The following is an 8,299-nucleotide window of genomic DNA, read 5'->3' as shown; positions in this document are numbered from 1 at the left end:
CAGGAAGGCCGCGAAAACGTGAACGCCCTTGCATTTCCCGTATCTTCGATACGCGCTCATCACGGGAAACTGTGTTATTACCGACGGCACCACTATCTGACCAAATGTATTCGGAACCTGTTAGTGAACATTATTATGAGATGTGTCCACCCTTCTCCTTTATGACGACTTAGAATCTAATTACAATGAAATGAACACCCTTAGCTGCTTACAGACGTTGACATACGTCAACGGGGACAGGTGAAAATGTGTGCCCCGACCGGGACTCGAACCCGGGATCTCCTGCTTACTTGGCAGACGCTCTATCCATCTGAGCCACCGAGGACGCAGATGATAGCGCGACTGCAGGGATTTATCTCTGGTACGCCTCCCGCGAAACCCACATTTTCAACGTATTGTCCCGGACTACATTCGTAGTGCCCTCGCCCATTATACTCTTTACTCGCGGCGCGTTGCCGATTCCCGTAAGAGCTCGGGCACTGTTTGTGCATTCGCACAGAAGAAGAAGATGGTCAAGTGGTCGGTGAGCCTTAACTATGTATATACCAAGATGTCCGAAAGAATAGATACCATCCCCGTAGTCGCGCAATCCTCTGTGTCCCCGGTGGCTCAGATGGATAGAGCGTCTACCATGTGAGCAGAAGATCCCGTGTTCGAGTCCCGGTCGGGGCACACACTTTCATCTCTCCCCGTTGACGTGTGTCAACGCCTGTAAGCAGCTAAGGGTGTTCATTTCATTGTAATTTTATTCTAACGAGCAGCATGGTCACCGATGGTATCTGTTCTTTCGGACATGTCCGAAAGAACAGGTACCATCTTAGCATAGACTTAGAATCTGTTGGGGACAGTGTCAATAAAGTGTGTGAATGTCTAAAAGTACGGCAGCCTATTCGCGCTCAAGAGTGGAAAGCAAAAGCAAAGAAGGTAGAGACGTTCGACGGTGGGGTCTGGAGCGGAGTCTACGTTCTAGCTCATCTCAAAGGTGTTCGGGACTCCGGGGACGCCAGTCCATTGCAGGAATGTTATTGTTCACAGACCACTGCCCCACAGAATCTCTTGCCCAACGTAAAGTCCAGGGCGACTGGAAAAAAGCGCAGGTGACGCCTGTATATAATAAGGGTAGAAGGACGGATCCTCAAAATTACAGACCAATATCATTAACATCGGTTTGTTGCAGGATTCTCGAACATATTCTCAGTTCGAATATAATGAATTTCCTTGAGACAGAGAAGTTGTTGTCCATGCATCAGCACAGCTTTAGAAAGCATCGCTCCTGCGAAACGCAACTCGCCCTTTTTTCACATGATATCTTGCGAACCATGGATGAAGGGTAACAGACGGATGCCGTATTCCTTGACTTCCGGAAAGCGTTTGACTCGGTGCCCCACTGCAGACTCCTAAGGTACGAGCATATGGGATTGGTTCCCAAGTATGTGAGTGGCTCAAAGACTTCTTAAATAATAGAACCCAGTACGTTGTCCTCGATGGTGAGTGTTCATCGGAGGTGAGGGTATCATCTGGAGTGCCCCAGGGAAGTGTGGTAGGTCCACTGTTGTTTTCTATCTACATAAATGATCATTAGGAAAGGGTGGATAGCAATGTGCGGCTGTTTGCTGATGATGCTGTGGTGTACGGGAAGGTGTCGTCGTTGAGTGACTGTAGGAGGATACAAGATGACTTGTACCGGATTTGTGATTGGTGTAAAGAATCACAGCTAACTCTAAATATAGATAAACGTAAATTAATGCAGATGAATAGGAAAAAGAATCCTGTAATGTTTGAATACTCCATTAGTAGTGTAGTGCTCGACACAGTCACGTCGATTAAATATTTGGGCGTAACATTGCAGAGCGATATGAAGTGGCACAAACATGTAATGGCAGTTGTGGGGAGGGCGGATAGTCGTCTTCGGTCCATTGGTAGAATTTTGGGAAGATGTGGTTCATCTGTAAAGGAGACCGCTTATAAAACACTAATACGACCTTTTCTTGAGTACTGCTCGAGCGTTTGGAATCCCTATCAGGTCGGATTGAGGGAGGACATAGAAGCAATTCAGAGGCGGGCTGCTAGATTTGTTACTGGTAGGTTTCATCATCAAGCGAGTGTTACGGAAATGCTTCAGGAACTCGGGTGGGAGTCTCTAGAGGAAGGAGGCGCTCTTTTCGTGAATCGCTACTGAGGAAATTTTGAGAACCAGCATTTGAGGCTGACTGCAGTACAATTTTACTGCCGCCAACTTACATTTCGCGGAAAGACCACAAAGATAAGATAAGAGAGATTAGGGCTCGTACAGAGGCATATAGGCAGTCATTTTTCCCTCGTTCTGTTTGGAAGTGGAACAGGGAGAGAAGATGCTAGTTGTGGTACGAGGTACCCTCCGCCACGCACCGTATGGTGGATTGCGGAGTATGTATGTAGATGTAGATGTAGATCCTGCTTTGTAATAGGGTGCATTCTGAAGCCGATACAGTCTTCTTCGAACTGTTGCTCTATTGAACGCAGTACACAATGCTGCAAAACGTGTTCATATTCTTCCGAAATTAGCGTTTTCTTAGTCGCAATAAGGGGACCACAACGTAGCCACGAAATACTTATCCATACCGTAACACCACCTCCTCTGTACTTCACTGTTGGCGCTATACATGTTGGCAGGTGACGTTCTCCAGGCATTCGCCACACCCAAACACTTTCATCGGGTCGCCACTGGCTACAGCGTGAATCATCACCCCAAATCACTCGTTCTCAGTCATCTACTGGTCTCATTCTCTATGCAACCTCAAGCGTCGCTTATATTTACTACAGAAATGTGCGGCTTATGAGAAACTGCTTGAACATTGTATTCAATTCTTTTGAACTCGCTACGGACAGTCATTACTGGCAGCACTTTGGAACTCACAAGTGATTGTTTCCGCTGATTTCAGGCGATTTTTTACAACCGCCCACCGTACTGCTTGTCGGTCCCTGTCCACCAGTATATGAGATGACATCCGATGACCATCCAACGTTCGAAGTCATGAGCTTCCCTGACAGTGCCATTCTGCTGTTATTGGCTCTCTGCTGACTAGAGAATACGCTCTGCCTGCTTTTCAACTGGCGGGTCCACCTTTCGTGACATGTCGTGGACAGTTCCGCATTACAGAAGGATGTTTGAATACTTCTGATAAGATAGTGTACATCTGAGCTCTGCAATCCACTGTGAAGGGTATGGTAGAGAGTACCTCCCATTTTACCATATGTTATGGTTTCTTTCCATTCCACTCGCATATGATCCGCAGGAAGAATGATACGAGAAATAGTCATAATGTTTTAATCACCCCATCTAAACAAAAATAGAAAAGAAAGCTGCGGCCATGAGACAAGGTAACGGTGCTAGACCTTCCCTACACGTTCACCGTTCAATGCAATACACTTTTCCCAACAATGGATGACTGGGCGGAGACATTTGCTGTAAAAGTCTTGACTTTTAACTGTTGTGGAAAAACTCCACCACGAGAATCAGTGGTCGTCATTCTGGAAACATATAATAAATTTCCTTGAGATTGAAAATCGTCTGCCTACCAATCAGCATGGTTTTAGTAAGTATCGCTAGTGTGAAACTCAGCTTGCCCTTTTCTTACATGATATCCCACGAGCTATAGATGAAGAGCAACAAGCAGATTCCATATTCCTAGATTCCCGAAAATCATTTGACACAAAGCCCCACTGCGGACTGTTAACAAAGGAACGAGCGTACGGAATAAGTTCCCAGATATGCGAGAGGCTCGAAGACTTCTTAGGTAAAAGAACCTAATACTTAGCCGTCGACGGAGAGTAATCATCACAGGCAAGAGTATCGTCAGGAGGGCCCCAGGGAAGTATGATAAGCCGGCCGGAATGGCCGTGCGGTCCTAGGCGCTACAGTCTGGAGCCGCGTGACCGCTACGGTCTCAGGTTCGAATACTGCCTCGGGCATGGATGTGTGTGATGTCCTTAGGTTAGTTAGGTTTAAGTAGTTCTAAGTTCTAGGGGACTGATGACCACAGCAGTTAAGTCCCATAGTGCTCAGAGCCATTTGAACCATTTTTTGAAATATGATAATACCGCTGTTATGGAGAACGTGGAGGCTAGTGAATCTCATCCATCTGCATCTGTCACAGAATCTGACAGTAATTAAAGTAATTACCTATAAACGCTAAGAATGGATCAGTTTTCATTAACATCTTACTATCTCTTCCATTGTTGTATTGAAGTGAATACAAAAATTCTGTGAATTTTACATACGGTCCACATGACTCCTGTAGCTGTAGACACAGGTGCACCATCTATGCGATTACAGGGGATTTGCCCTCATTTGAATCCTGAGTTCGATACGACAGTAGGTCAACCCAACACCTTCACAATTACAGAAGGATTGAAGACTCCGAACACTTTGAGAGATATTATAATACTTGGGAAAAGACAACACAATTTCAGTGCACTATATACAGATTAAGAAACTAGTTCCGCTGGCCGTGGTGGCCAAGCGGTTCTAGGCGCTTCAGTCCGGAATCGCGCGACTGCTACGGTCGCAGGTTCGAATCCTGCCTCGGGCACGGATGTGTGTGATGTCCTTAGGTTAGTTAGGTTTAAGTAGTTCTAAGTTGTAGGGGACTGATGAACTCAGATGTTAAGTCCCATAGTGCTCAGAGCCATTGGAACCAAACTAGTTCCAGAAAAAAGAGTTGTTTACGCCAGGGCGCTCACATTATTTTTTCAAACCCCAACACACAATCAAGACGAGGAATTACATTCTGAAAAACATGTAATCAGGGATAAACGTTATTTTAGGTCAGAAAATAGAAAGTATTAGTTTTAAAATTGCTGTTTCCAAAATTACATATGACGTATGAAACAGTAATGGAATTATGTTAATAATATAAGTAACTGATCTGCATAGACTGTGTATATATGATACGATGTTAGGTAGCCTAAGTTATGATTTGTGGTATTTTTTACTGTCTATGGTCCCTGACATGCTTGTGTGCTATACACATAGCTGTATTTCACAATCATTGTACCTTGAACTCTTCTGTTAGTCCGTGACTGTGTAAACCAATATGGGACTATGGGTCGACCTTGATGCCAGCCCAGAATTGCATATTGTATTTCATCTATTGGTACGGCAGGTCAACTATTTTCTTGGCCTTCCTGAACACACCCAAGAATGTGATCATCCTCGAAATTTCTTATCTGCTGTGTACCTCAAGTGATTATAACTAATAGAAAATGTTATTTATGACTGACAAATTGCATTATACACTCCTTGACAGAAAAAGGGAAGAACACAGAGGGGGATGAGGAAACGAAATGAGACTTCACGGGTTGAGAGGTTATATAATGTTATTTCAGTGATTACAAAGTCGAATCAAATTTATAAGGAACTTGACAGTATGAGCCCACTGATCAATAGGTCAACCTCCTATGGCCTTTCGGTCGGAAAGGTTGTCATAAAGCCGTTGTTGGTTGGTTGGTTGATTTGGGGGAAGGAACCAAACAGAGGGGTCATCGGTCCCTTCGGGTTAGGGAAGGAAGTTGGCCGTGCCCTTCAAAGAAACCATCCCAGCATTTGCTGAGTCCAGTGTGCTAACCACAGCGCCATAAAGCCATTGTATTCTCTCCTGAGGCAAGCTGGCCCACAACGTCTGTAACTGACCTTTGATATCTTGAATACTACCAGTGAGACAGAGTTGACATCCGAGCTGGTCCCACACGTGCACTATCGGGGACACATTCGGGGATCTTGTTGACTTCGGTAGTATCTCAATATCACGCAGGCTGTTCAGAGAGACACATGCCATGTGTAAACAAACAGTCTTCTGTTGAAAAAATGGCAACGGTACTGTCGTATGAGAGGTGACACAAGCGGATACGAAACACCTGTGACGTACCATTGTACCATCATATTTCCCTCAGCCACTAGCAGCAATGATGTGAAGTCGTACCCATTTGCTCTCCCCACACCATGATGGCAGGAGCAACACTGCTGTGCCTCTTCAAAACATTACAAGAATGGGACGTCTTCCCTGGTTGCCGCCATACTCTCTGATGGTCATCGTGTGTAGTGCAGATCCGCGCTGCATTGCTGAACACAGTGCGACACCATTCATCCACAGTCCGTCTATCCTGTTGACGGCACCCCTCCAAATGCAGCCATTTGTGTTGTGGTGTTAACGGCAGCCTACAGATTGTAGGATAATCTCGTAGTCCAGCTGCTGTTAGTCCCCGATCAATGGTGCGGGATGATGCGTGGAGTCCAATACTTGTTCTTAGACGGCAGGGGCAGATGTGAAGGGATTAGGATGTGCTTAGTGCATAATATGGTGACCCTCTCTTGTGGTAGTCAGAACTGGTTAACCGGAAACTTGATGACGAGTATGCCTGGCCTCACGTTCTCATGCTGTCCAAAATCGCGCCACAGACACGTTCGAATGCCTCTAGATCTGGACATTACACGATTCGACCAGATGGCCTAACGGAGACCACAATGACGTCACTGTCCAACTCTTTAAGATGATGATAATACTGTCTCACACGAGTACCCGGCATCTCCGTGTCCATCACAGTGAACACTCAACATCTGAGGCTGGTCGTGCCTGGTAACAACACTAAACACTTACAGCAGTAACGCTCTCTGTTGGCCGTTCTACCTGTCATAGAGAATTGCAACTCTGATCATTTACATACCCACCGATGGTGTATATGTTTACAAAGTTACATTGACATCTGACCATGTCATCTGGTGCTTCTCTTCTTTTGTTAGGAAGTATAGTACGAGTAGTTACGAACGTTGAAATGAGATAGTTTAATTGCATTCGTAGAGTGTATACAAAAAGATATCAACGACGCATAGTATGTTGTGTGGGACTATAAACTTATCATTTTTCAGTAGGTTACCATTGTGCAGGAATGCAGACTTTGGGCTCTATGGTAGCGTTAAAGTTTCTTTCCATTGTGTTTCGTATCGTAGTTAATTATGCAACCCATTAGCTATCAGTGTAAAGTGGGCGCACGAACCGCTTAGCATGTTGCGCGGAACGCTAAACTGATCCTTTTTTTTGAGTGGGGTACCCATGTTCGGAAATTAATTGTTTGGGCACTGTAAGATATCATGTTTTGTGAATGATACGTATATGGTGATGGATGTGCGTTCTGCAATTTGTAATGAACCTAGTAAGGGATTCAGACCCTGGAGTAAGTTATATAGGGAGTTCAAAATTTTGTCTTCGAACTTGATTGTAGAATGTACATCGATGATGTAGATTCTGGCACTCATGACGAAATAAGTGTGGGTGTGTGCACAATATTTCAGTCGCAACAGGAAATCGTGCGATAAGGTCTTACTCTGATGACAAGAGTAACGCAACCAAAGTCTTTACAGTAACACAGAAAATAGTCGAGTGTAAGATCTGGCGAACGTGGTAGCCATAGACAGCCCCCCCCCCCCTCACCCCCTATCAATCCATTGATTTGGATGTGGGGAACAAAATGTCATCACAGTATGGCAACCACTTTACCTGACGAGCCAGTAGTCGTATGCAAAATGAGGTAGATCGATTCTGTTAGTCTCGTTGGCATTAAACACGACCCCCTGATGTGATCACAAATTATCCATGCCCATTGTTTCATACCGCACCTGTCCTGGTTACTTTTAATTACTCGCACTCGTTGCCTTCTTCTGAACATTTATGAACGTTATGCGAGTTAACAATGTCGTCTCGAGTGAACGTGCAGTAATTGGTACGTAGCAGAAACGTCAGGTGGAGTGTGCAGCGACGTAAATGTTGTTCCGAAAATTGGATTCGTCGTGGATATTCCTTCATTACTATAGCCTGGACTTTCTGCAGATGGTATGGATGTAGCTATTGTTTACGAAAAACACCCCACACGCTAGCATAACATGTACCCAACGCTTGCACCGCTTGGCAAATGCTGCTTGATTGTTCCTCTTCAAAGTGGCTCAAAACGTCGTCCTCAAAGTCACCTCTAACCGAGTGTGGACATCCGGCATCTGTTATTAACTCCTAATAAGTATTTTTTATTTATACGTAACCATTTTCCACGCAAAAATGAGAACATGAATTTTCTTGAATTACAGCGCCAACTACCAAGAATCAAAACAAATGATTAAGACAAAATGTACGTAGTTTTTTATGTAGAATCTGCTTCTGAAATAAAAAAATGTGGGTTCCCATTTGAAATTTTTAAGTTGCCTCCCGCCCTACCCCCAGGGTGCTGGGGTGGCGGGCTAATTTTAGCACCAGCAGATGTCCCCCTCGAAAAT

General features: G+C 44.8%; 1 non-coding gene across 1 annotated transcript; it reads right to left on the bottom strand.

Moving 5' to 3' along the window:
* Positions 1 to 251: 251 nt before the first annotated feature.
* Positions 252 to 325, bottom strand: Trnat-agu. Its single transcript has one exon. It is a non-coding gene; the product is annotated as a tRNA-Thr (tRNA).
* Positions 326 to 8,299: the final 7,974 nt, after the last annotated feature.

This window comes from Schistocerca americana, chromosome X (assembly GCF_021461395.2).
Source record: "Schistocerca americana isolate TAMUIC-IGC-003095 chromosome X, iqSchAmer2.1, whole genome shotgun sequence".
In the NCBI taxonomy this organism is placed as follows: Eukaryota; Metazoa; Arthropoda; class Insecta; order Orthoptera; family Acrididae; genus Schistocerca; species Schistocerca americana.
This window is presented reverse-complemented; position numbering and strand designations above follow the sequence as displayed.